This window comes from Prionailurus viverrinus, chromosome D1 (genome assembly GCF_022837055.1).
Source record: "Prionailurus viverrinus isolate Anna chromosome D1, UM_Priviv_1.0, whole genome shotgun sequence".
NCBI classification, from domain to species: Eukaryota; Metazoa; Chordata; class Mammalia; order Carnivora; family Felidae; genus Prionailurus; species Prionailurus viverrinus.
In genome coordinates this window covers 328,273-340,125 of record NC_062570.1, presented here as the reverse complement: position 1 = coordinate 340,125, position 11,853 = coordinate 328,273, and the positions used below count along the sequence as shown (strand labels likewise).

At 45.6% G+C, this 11,853-nt stretch overlaps 1 protein-coding gene across 6 annotated transcripts in view; it reads left to right on the top strand.

The window, feature by feature from the left end:
* The first annotated feature begins 5,124 nt into the window (after window positions 1-5,124).
* Window positions 5,125-11,853, top strand: part of LOC125175982 (uncharacterized) — a 139,435-nt gene continuing 132,706 nt past the window's right edge. For all 6 annotated transcript variants that reach the window (XM_047876679.1, XM_047876681.1, XM_047876683.1 and 3 more), the window contains exon 1: window positions 5,125-5,234. The gene's annotated coding sequence lies outside the window, so the exon portion shown is untranslated. The remainder of the gene's footprint in view (window positions 5,235-11,853) is intronic.

Here is an 11,853-nt window from a genome sequence, read left to right as displayed (position 1 = left end):
GAAAGATATAAGGAATGGAAATACATTTTTGTTGAGGGTAGAAGAAGGTAATTTTGTCCTAAATGAGACGGGTTATTTGGAGAGAAATGGCTTTGGGACAAAGTTTGAAGGCAAAGGGAAGTTGTAGAAGGTCCATGAAGGGCAATCCCAAGGAATTTATGTGCGCTCAGGATAGACTAAGGTTGAGATGAATGGAATTTTAAAAGTACACTGGTATAAGGTTGAAATTCTGCTTTTCTCTCTGCTCAAATTACAAAGTTTTCTTGGACTGCTGATCTGTTCTTGATAAGACAGTGCAAACAAAGGTTTGTTTTCCGGGAAAACCAAAGTTTTAGGTTTCATCTTTATAAGGTCTTTGATTACTTCGTTTAAAACTTCTCAATGTTAAGGGAGCTAGGTTTTGGTAAGAACTATATAATGCTATACATTGACCTTTTGGATCTTTTATTGCCACCTTCGTTGAATAAATAAAGTCTTAAGATTTGTAATCATCTGTAAACCTATTTAGGCTGTACTTATAACTTGCTAAGGTTTTAAAAAACTTCCCAGGATTTAAGTTGTAAATGAAGTCTTTTTGACCAATTAGGCCCTTTTATTTGGGATGCTTAGTTATTGGGAAAAGTACTGTCGTACAATGGTAAACCTTAGGTTGTACTGCACAGGTAAGTGCTGTAACTGCCCAAATATATATGCATTTCCTAATGTTTTAATGTTTTGGCATACAGTCATCACTTAATATTCTGATTACTTGAATTGTTATGTGTCACAGAAACAACTGAATTTCTTTGTCAATTGCATCATAATGAACTCTGATCAGATCTTTAACAATGTCTATTTCTGAGATTTTTGTCATTTATAATTGTTCTTATTCTCTCACAAAATGTGTTTCTTCTTCAAGGAGATTTATAAAAAGGACTTTGGGGACAAATACAGGTATTTGACATCTTTAAGATTAATATTAAAATGGGTAAGAATTTCCAGAACTAAAAAGCTGCATTCAAAATGAACAAGAATTAGGAACGTGGGATTAAATGAACTCAGGAAGATTATAGTTTTGTGATTCTTGTTGAAAATATTGTTGGTTCTCTAATGTTTGCTCTTCCAGATTAAGGACACTTTCTCTCAAGATATCTATGATATACAGAAATGTCATATTCATTTGCAAACTGAAACATTTATCTTTTCTCTCTACATAACTCCCCTGAAATTCAAAAACTCTCAGTGAGTATTCTTTCTTTCATGGCAATTACGGTTTGCATAAGTTCAGTAAGAATCTGTTCATCTTGTAACAGGTCACCATTGGAAATACTGGTTATTTTACCAAGGCTTTGACTGCAATGTCATATGTGAGAGTGACATTCATAGACTCAGATATGACCAGAGAGCTTTAAGGAACTAAGGTTGGCTTTATGAAACACGGAGCCATAAAGTCCCTTGGAAATGTTGGCCTGATACCTTGCTTACAGAGTTCCCAGCAGCCTCACCAGCTGAGTAAAGGAGGTCACTTCCTGGCAGGTGCAGGACCCTCAGGATATCTTGGGGACCTCATGAAGAGCAATTAGCCCTATTCTACAGGTATTGCAGGCCTGTCTGATGGCAAGCATTTGGCTCAGCTTCTGGCCTAGAGAAGCTACTAAATGTTCAACCCAGAGATTCCTTATAAAAGGTTCCAGCAAAGCAAACTTTAAAAGATCCTCATGATCAATCGCTATTCTTGCTGAGCTTACTAAATAATCAGGCCACGTTTGTTAAGACTGGACTTGTTCTACAAATGCACTGGTCTCAATTTGGCTATCTCTGGAAAGGGGGGCGGTTAGAGAGAAAAACTGTGTTTCAACAATGCACTGTTATGGATGTTAAATTCTAGTTCTGATTGTCTTTAAATGTTTGTTGTTTGCCTAAACTAGACAACTTGAGGTACACTTCAGAAAAATTGTCACAGTATATTATGTATAGACAATCTTCTGTGCTTGTTTTCTGTGGGGATAACAATAAGACCCCCATGGGCATATGATTATTTAGACAACTGGAAAACAGGATGAATCTCTAAATATGCAAACCATGTCTTCCCTAAAACTTATCTGACATTTACCAGAAACCCACCCCTTTCTGAGACTTGGAGGTGGACTTTACAGATATACAACCAAATAAGAGGATTCAGTTTCAGGTATCACCCTATGGGTCCATCACTCCAGACTTAAGAAGGCCAACTCAGAGGAACCCTCAACCTGGTGAAGTGATCCAGATCCAGTCAGCCCGCTTAAACTTACCCTCAAAAAGACAGTGGCCCCTGAGATCTCCAGCCCTGCTCCAGCCACACCCTGGAAGCTGGCTGGCCTGCGCATGGAAGAAGCTTGAGGAATCAACACGCAGACTGAGCCCAGGGGTTCAGATGCAACTCTGCCAGCCCTTGCCCCTTACTAGTGTCATCGCCCTGATCTTGCTTCTTGCTGTCGGGCTAATAGAGACGGCACCAACAAGCTGGACACGGAACAGACGGCAGACTCCCTGGGAACCTGACAAAGCCAAATAAACTCCCTGGCAGCAGTGTGCCTCCAAAATAGGCCAGCCCTCAACCCCCTCACTTCAGAAAAAGGAGGGACTTGTATCTTTCTGGGGGAGGAATGTTGCTATTTCATAAGCCAGTCAGGAATAGTTACAACTAAGGTTAAAGAACTCAAGGAAAGAATTCAACGTAGGCAACAGGAAAACATCAGTCAATGGAGAGGATGGGATCTCACAGACTGGGCATTCTGGCGCCCTTCCCTGGCAGGGCCCCTCCTTTCCATAATTTTACTTGTGGCCATCGGCCCCTGTATACTAAATACCCTGGTATGTTTTATTGAAAATGCTGTTGTTCGCCAAACTGCAGCATGTATCTTAGCCTTCCGAGGGTACCAACCCCTAGAGCTAAAAGGTGATGCCTAAGAAAAGATTTCTAAAAAGTCATCAATGGGGGGGGGGGGGACTGTTGGGAAAATGAATAAAGTTTTACACCATAAGATGGCTGACAGGACTAAAACAAGCTCTGTTCTCTACCTTAGAGACCTCTTCCGGGTTCTTCTTGCCCTGTTGCCGCATACATGAAACCCCACCACAGATATGGAAGCTGAAAACTATAAATTACCCTCACCCCCCTTCATTCGGGGCTCAGATCTTTGGAGAAGTGGTCTCCTCTGAACCCGCCGGCGTTAAATAAATCTCCGATTCACCAAGATCTCCAAGTGCCAGTTGGTTTTTCCGCCAGCATTCCAGCCTGATTCCGTAACATCACCAGGCAGGAAGACACAGAAAAAGACAACAAAATAAGGTTCATGTTATGGGAAAGAGAAGCATATATATATAAACCTTTGGTAATTTTCCTTCAGTCCATTACTGTCATTTGAAGAGAGATTTGAGGCCTTCCACTGGTTCACAGGAATAAGAAGGCATGTCAGCTTGCATACTAGATTCCTGTGAAGAAGGTCCAGGTTTAATTCTTGATATGTGAGTCCATGAAGAATGGCCTTCTAATTTTACTGTAGTGGAAGTACATAATACAACCCACTAAGGGGACCTTCCATTTTGGAGCTAAAACCCCTGCTGTATTAGACTTCCAGTCTTTTAAATACACCATGTCTCCTGGATTTATATGGGGTGGGTTTCTAGTAACAGATCAGGTTAAGCAAGGCTATAACTTGCATATTCATTTAGAGATGTATCAATTAACCCGGCCTCAAGTGAATAATTAAATAAAGCGCTATAGTCTATTTATAGGTCTACAGTGAGAAAAGACTTTCCATATGCAATTATTGGAGGAGTCCATCCCATTTTTAGTTGTTTAAGCAATCATATGCCCATGGGGTCCTGTTACTCTCTGCACAGAATAACAAGCAAGATTGTCCATGCCTGTGCCATTGTGACAGTTTTTTTCAAGTTTATCTCAAGTTGTCCAGCTTAGGCAAACAATATTTGTAGACTATCAGAAGTAGAATTTTACATCCACGAAGTTGCATTATTGAAACATAGTTTTTCTCTTTAAAAACCCTCATTTCCAGAGGAAGCCAAATCAAGACTAATTCATTTGTAAAACAAGTCCAGTTTTCACAACCTTGACCTAATAATTACATAAGCTCAGCAAGACTGATGATTGAGCATATAGATCTTTGAAAATTTGATTTGCTGGAACCTTTCATAAGGAACCTCTAGACTGAAATTCTAGTAGCCTCTCTAGGCCAAAAGCCAGGTCAAGTACTTGGCATCAGACCTGTCTGCAAAACCTGCAGATTTGGGCAGATTCCTTTTCATGAGGTCCCCACAGTATCCTGAGGTTCCTGTACCTTCCAGGAAGTGACTTTTTTACTCACCTGGTAAGGCTGTTGGGAACTCTGTAAGCAAGGTATCAGGCCAGCATTTCCAAGGGGCTTTATTGGCATCATGCTTCATAGTCAATCTTAGTTTCTTAAATATGTTACCATTCTGGCTAGGGTACTAACTTCCAACCATAAGGCAGGTAGAGTAGCCACGGTTGAGGGGATGGCAGCCTGAGCGATTGACATGACAGTGTTCCAATAAGACCATACTTCTCAAAAGACCCTGAAATGAGGGTAAAGGAAGGAAAGCGTACTCATCAAGTTTGCACCAGCCCAGAATCCAGATGAAAAGACCCATTGCCCCACATGATGGGTGCCATATAAATGATGAAGTTTTGGGGGTGATAGTGGGGTTCGCGGGGTCCGGAGCCCACGCCAAGAAAGAATTCTTGAAGACATCTTTGGTGCAAAAGGGTGATTTTATTAAAGCACAGGGACAGGACCGTGGGCAGGAAGAGCTGCCCCTTGTGTTTGCATTTTAAATTTCTCTACAGTTTCCAGTGAATTTTGGTGTAGGTGGTAAAGTTTGTGTGTACATTTCATTTCATATGGTTTCCAATTAATTGTTCCTTAACTATTTTTGGCACAGTTGGGGGATAGTGGGCTCCGCTTCAGTTTCAATTTCCAAAATGTCATGGATTCAGCTGGTGGCCAGGAAGGGGCGCTGCCTCCGTGGACCTGTGAGCCCAGCATGTCCAGCACTACCTCCACCGCCTGCAGGGGGGCGCCTGAGCCAGGCGCTCGCACGCGCATTCAGCCCGCCTCCTGTGTGACAGGAGCCACGCTTCCTCGGGACCCGCTGTGGGGGATTCAGGAGGACGTGGGGCCGCGTCCACACCGACAAGAACCCGGTCTCCTCGGGACCCGCCCGGGGAGGAGCAGGTGAGGAGAAAGCGAAGCCCGGAGAGGAGGAGCTTCCGGGGCGGGGACGCTGAAGGGGGTCGGTGTTCAGGGGACCCATCGGGGGAAGGACCCGGCGCCGCTTCGTGCGCGGTGATACTGTGTCCCCCGCGGGGCTGTGCGCGCGGCCGTCCGGTCTTCCCGCTCTGGGCCCCGGGGCCGCGCGTCCGTGTTCCTGCTCCGCGCCAACTCGGTTTCCGCCACGTCCTCATGCGGTTCGCAGTCTGGGAGCAGGTGCCCGGGCGGTGCTTGCGCTCCGGTCGCTCTGGCCGCTCTGGTCGGGGTGTCTGTTCCGCGTCTGCGACGGCGTCCTGGGGAGTTCGGTGCCGGATCTGGCCCCGGATCCGTAGATCGCTCCGCGCAGGACGGACGTGGTCACAGTGTCAGTTCCTCCACGTCCAGGAGCACAGAGTGGCTTTCCATCCGTGTGAGTCTTCCTCCGTTTCTGTCCCCAGTGTCCTGTCCTCAGAGAGCAGGCCTGTCACCTGCTTGCTTAGATTACCCCCACCCCCCCAGCACGTCGTTCCTTCTGATGCGGTTGTAAACGGGATGGTCTCTTTCTTCTTCCTGTGGGTCGTGAGGAGTGTGTAGATGCGCATGTGGTGTTTGTGTGTTGGTCTCATATCCTGCGAGTGTGCTTATTCATTAGTTCTGTTTACCTTAAAAACAACACCTCCAGTTTCTACCAGCAGAAGCGGGTTTATTTGGAAAGAAGAGAGTATTTGACCTCCTGTGATTGGCGTATTTCCCTTAGGACGATGACTGCAAGGTTCAGTCCATGTTGTAACAGGTGTCAGACTTCCCTTCCTTTGTGAAGCTGAGCCTGTTGCATTGTGTAGAGACCACATCTTGTTTATTTATTCACCTGTCCCGCCGTCACTTGGGTTGCTTCCATGTTTTAGCTGTTGTGAAGAAGCTGCTATGAACACAGGAACAGGAATGTCGGCTCAAGGCTTCGCTTTCAATTTCTGGGTGCGTGTGTGCAGAGGTGGGGTCCGGTGTTAACTTTATGAGGAACCACTGCACTGTTCTCTACAGCCTCACCATGTTACTTCATTCCTTTATAGGACAGAATGATATTGCTGTTCGTGGGTTTGCCCCAGTTTGTTTATCCATTCACCCACCGCGGGGCATTGGCATAGTTTCTACCATTCCACTACTGTGAACAGTGCTGCTGTATATGTTTGTGCACGTGCTCTTTTTTTAAACTACTGTTTTCAATTCATTGGGATATACATCTAAGAGTAGAGTTATTGAGCCATATGGTAATTCTATGTTGTTATCTTTTTGAGGAAATGCCAAATTATTTTACACGTAGGCTCCACCATTTTACATTTCCACATTAAGGGTTCCAATTTGTCGATATCTTTGCCAACATTTGTTATTTTGTAGTTTTCTTGATTATAGCAATTTTAGTGTGTGTAAAAGGGTATCTAACGGTGGTTCAAATCTTCCATTTCCATAAGGACTAATGTTTAACATCTTTACATGTCTATTCACCATGATCTCCCTGGGGAAAGGTATATCTGAGTCCTTTGTCCATTTTAAAACTTGTTTGTTGTTGTTATTGTTGATGATGAGTTGTAAAAGCTCTTTATATATTCTGTGTAACAGACTGTTACAACACAAATAATGTGCGAATATTTTCTTCCATTCTAGGTATTGTCTTCTCACTTTTGGGATAGCACCTTTTGATGTACAAAGGTTTTTAATGTTGAGGAAACTAATTATCTACTCTTTTCCCCTTGCTTGTGCTTTGGTGTCAGCTCTAAGAGCATTGTTAAACTCAATGCTCATGAAGATTTATCCCCATTTATTCTTCTAGAGTTTATAAGTTTACCTCTTACCTTTGAGTTTTTGATCCACTTTGAGTTAATGTTTGTATGTGGTGTGAGGGTAAGGGTCCAATTTCATTCCTCTGCGCATGTGATAGTCAGTTGTCTAGCACCCTTTTGTCGCAAAGACCATTGTATCCATAATGGGATGTTGTCCGCCCTTGTCAAAATTCAGTTGACCGTAGATGAAAGGGTGTATTTCTGTGTTTTCAATTAAATCCCACTGATCTGTATGTATATGTTTACGACAGTATCACAATGTTTATTTACTGTTGCTTTGTTTGAAGATTTGAAATTGGCAAGTATGAGTTCTACCTTTTATTTTTTTGATTGTTTTATTTATTTTGTAGCCCCTTGATTTTCCATATGACTGTCAGGATGAGCTTGTGCATTTCTTCTCAGAGGCCTTTGTGAATTTTCCGGGGAATCACATTGAATCTACATGTTGCATTGTGTACTATCGCCATTTAGCAATAGTACATTTCAGATCATCTTTAATTTCTTTCAGCAGTGTTTTTACATCTTTTACCAAGTATTTTATTGATGATGTTACCTAAAATGGAATTGTTTTCTTAAATTCTTCTTCATTGGATTCATTGTTAGTGTATAAAAATAAGTGAGATATTTGTGTATCAAAATTTTGCCCTGTAACTTTCCAGAATTAAGTGACTAACTCCAATAATTTTTGTTGATTTCTTTTGGAAGTCCTTTATATAAGATGATGTCATCTCTGGTTTCTGAATAGATGTAGTTCTGCCTTTTCCTTTCACATGTGGATGACTTTTTTTTTCCCCTCGTTGCTCTGGATAGAACTTTCAGTACAGTATTGAGTAATGAGTGAAAAGCCTGCATCTTGGCCTTGTTCTCGGTATCAGAGGAAACCTTACAGTCTTCAAAATTGAGAATGATTTTTGCTGTAGGTTTATTAAACAAATTACTCTTTATTCTGACTTTCTTGTGTGCATATCATAAACTAGCATTGGATTTTGTTTAGAGCTTTTTCTGTATCAATTAATATGATCACATGTTTTCATTTAAAAACATGTGCATAAGAATGCTTGGTTTCAGTGTGTTGAATAACCCTTGAATGTCTGGGGTAGACTTGCTTATGGTGCGTGATTCTTTTATGTGCTTTGGTTTTATATCGCTGTATTCTCTGGAGGATTGTTAGATCTGTATTTAAAGGGATACAAATATGTTTTTTTTCTGGTTTTGTGTTGTATTGATATTATATGACTAGAAAAGGTATTAGGGTTTAAAGAACTATGGCTGTGTCCAGAATAAATTATGGGGATGGGATGAGGATGGGTAAAGGTTACAGTGACATTCAGGGTTATGGCCAAAGTAAAAGATAAAGGTAGGGGTTAAGGGTCAGAATCAGGGTTAAGAAGAGGTGAGTAAATTGAGAATCAAGGTGAAAGTCAGGGTATAAAGTCAGGGTAAAGGGTCAGGATCAAGGTGAGGTGAGGGTTTAAGGGTTAGGGTTGAGGGTTAGGGAAGGTCGGATTTAGAAATGGGGGGGTTGGGGTTAGGGTTCAGGTTTGGGTTTGGGTTCAGGTTAGGGGTTAGGGCTAGGGGTTAGATTTAGGGTTAGGGGTTAGGGTTGGGGCTAGGGGTTAAGGGTTAGGGGTCAGGGTTCGGGTATAGGGTTAGGGTTCAGTGTTAGTGGGTTAGGGTTAGGGGTTTAGGGTTAGAGGATTAGGGTTAGAGGGTGAGGGTTACTTGTTAGGGTTAGGTGATTAGAGGGTTAGGGTGTCATGTTTTGGGTTAGGGGTTATGGTTTAGCGTTAGCGGGTTAGGGTTAGCAGTTACTGTTTGGCAGTCAGGGTTTAGGGTTAGAGTTAGAGGGTTATGTTTGGGGGTTAGGGTTAGAGGGTTAAGGCTAGTCGTTAGGGTTTAGGGATTGAGGTTTCGGAGTTGGGTTTAGGTTTAGAGATTAGGGTTAAGCGGTTAGGTCTAGAAGATTAATGTTAGGATTAGCTAAGGTTAGGGTTACCATCAGGAGTAGAGTAAGGGTTAATTCAAGTCACGTCTCTCCTGGCACAGGAGTGGTTCATGCATTAGCAAGGGTGTTTGTGCATGCTCCCCACTATGGGAGCGAGAGGGTGTTCTTTCACACATGCGCACAGTGTTGCTTGGGATGGATGGCTGCTGGGGCATGCGCATGATCAGACTTGGTGAGGTAAGGTGTCTGTGTATATGTAAAACCTCCGCTCAAAGACATCGGGTGATCGCGCATGGTCCCCACGCTCAATCGTGCGGAAGGATGTTGAAGCATGTGCGCAGTGACTTTTTGTTGGGAAGCTTGCTCACGCATGAGTACAACATGCCTCATGACAGAATGTGGTCACACATGCTCACAATGCTGCTCCACTGGGAAGGGCCTCTGCGCATGAACATCATGCCCCATCAGTGACGTAGGTCTTTTGCTCATGTGCCCCAATTCCGTTGGCGTTGAACTGAGCAGAAACCACCCTCTGCAAGGTAGGATGTTCACAAATCGCCCCGTCCCACTTGGCCCAAGAGGTGGTGTATAGACTTCTGCCTCTCCTCAGGTTCCCACGTGAGAGTTTCACTCATGTACAGCTTCACCCCTCAGGGATGAAGTAGTGATGTCACTATTAAATGTGATGTTTCATGAAAGGTTCTTTCCACTTTCACAGGTGAAGAAACATGCAGCTCTTTAGATAAGGGTTTGGGTTAGCATTACCATCAGGGGTAGGGCAAGGGTTAAGTCAAGCCATCTCCTCCTTGGGTACGGGAGGTTTTCAAGTATTAGTGCGCCCCCCCCCTTTGGTATGGGAGTGCGTTCACCCACGCACCAGACGGCACTCAGGCAGGGGAGGGTGTTGCGCTATGCGCCTCGCCCATTCACTGGGGATGGGGTTTCACGCATGTGCATCACCCCTCTTCAGGGAGGGAAGGTACAAACTATGCATCTCCGCGCCCTTCAATGCCAGAGGGTGTTCACACATGCACACAGCCCTTCCTCCTGGTGGGAGGGTTTTCCCGCATGTGCACACCCTCCTGGATGAGGTAGGGCATTTGTGCATGTGCACAACCCCCCTCCGCAAGGGAGGGAGTTCACGCATGCTCACAGCGCCCCCTCGTGGCAGAAGGTTGTTCACGCATGCACACAGCCCTGCTGGGTGAGGTAGGGCATCTGCACATGCACACAACACCCCCTTAGCCAGGGAGGGCGATCGCGCATGTGCCCCACTCCCCTCGGTGCCAAACAGTGTACACGCATCCACCGCCCCCCCCCCCCCGCGGCCTTGGCAGAGGGTGTTCATGCATGCGCACTGTTCCCCCTCGTGGCGGGAGGGTGTTCTAGGGAGCGCACAACCCTCTCTCTGGGAGGTAGTCATTCGCGCATGCACACAACACCCCCCAGCCACGGAGGACGTTCATACATGTTCCCCACTCCCCTTGGTGCAGGAGGGTGTTCACGCATGTGCACAGCACCCCTTAGTTGCGGATGGCTGTTGACGCATGCGCACGACCAGGATCAGCGAGGTAGGGTGTCTGCACACGCACACCCCCTTCCCCGCAATCAGGGAGAGAGGGCGATCTCGCATGCGCCCCACTTCCCTTGGTGGAAGGGTGTCCATGCATGCGTACCGCCCCCCTTCGTATGCACACAGCCCCTGTGGCAGAAAGGTGTTCATGCATGCCCACAACCTACGCTCCATGAGGTAGGGCATTTGCGCAGACACACAACCCCCCCATCAGCCAGGGAGGGCGTTCACGCATGTGCCCCACTCACCTTGGCACGGTAGGTGTTCACACGTGTGCACAGCCACTCCTTGTGGTGGGAGGGTGTGATGCACGTGCACAACCCCGCTCTGCGAGGAGGGTTTGCACAGGTGCCCCGCCCCTCTCAGCCCATGAGGTGTTTGAGGCTTTCGCCTCGCCCCCATACCCCCATCAGCGGGTGAGAGGGTCACCCCTTGAGGAGGGAGTAGTGATGTCAGTATTAAATGTGATGTTACATGAATGGTTCTTTTCACATTCACAGCTGAAGAAACACATCTCTTAAGGTAAGGGTTAGGGTCAGCATTACCATCGGGGTAGGGTAAGACTTGGGTCATGCTTACTCCCCCCTGGGCATGGAAGGTTTTCAGGCATTAGCGTGCCCCCCTTTGCACAGGAGTGGGTTCAGCATGGCCTCCCCCCCCCCCCCCCCGTGGTGAAGGAGGGGGTCACCATTGCACCATCGCCTCGGGAGGGAATGGTGTCACTCATGTGCTCTGCCTCCCCTCAGCACAGGAGGGGGTCACGCAGGCGCTGCTTCTGCGTCCATTCATCAGTGATATAGAGGTAATGTTCCTTTTAGGTCAGATGTTTTTTGTGGTGTCTCGGTTGCTCAGTGGATTAAACGTCCCACTTCGCTCAAGTCATGGTCTCACGGTTTGTGGGTTTGATCCCTGGGTGGGCTTCTGTGCTGACAGCTCTGAATGTGTAGTCTGCTTCAGATACTGTGTCTCCCTCTCTCTCTGCCCCTTCCCCACTCGCGTTCTGTCTTTCTCTCTCTCTCCCCCTCTCTCTGAGGGATGAAATGAAGCTAAAAACATTTAGCTCTCTCTCCCTCTGTCTTTGAGGGATGAAATGAAGGTAAAAACAGTTTAAAGCAGCTCCATAGGTCTTCTTGACTCTTGTCCTATTCCCGCCTCTTCATGAGAAGGTCTGTTTCACCCATTTGAAGAGACTGTAAAACCCTCGTGTGGCCCTTCATATGAGTCACTATTTAGGGAACAAGTGATTAT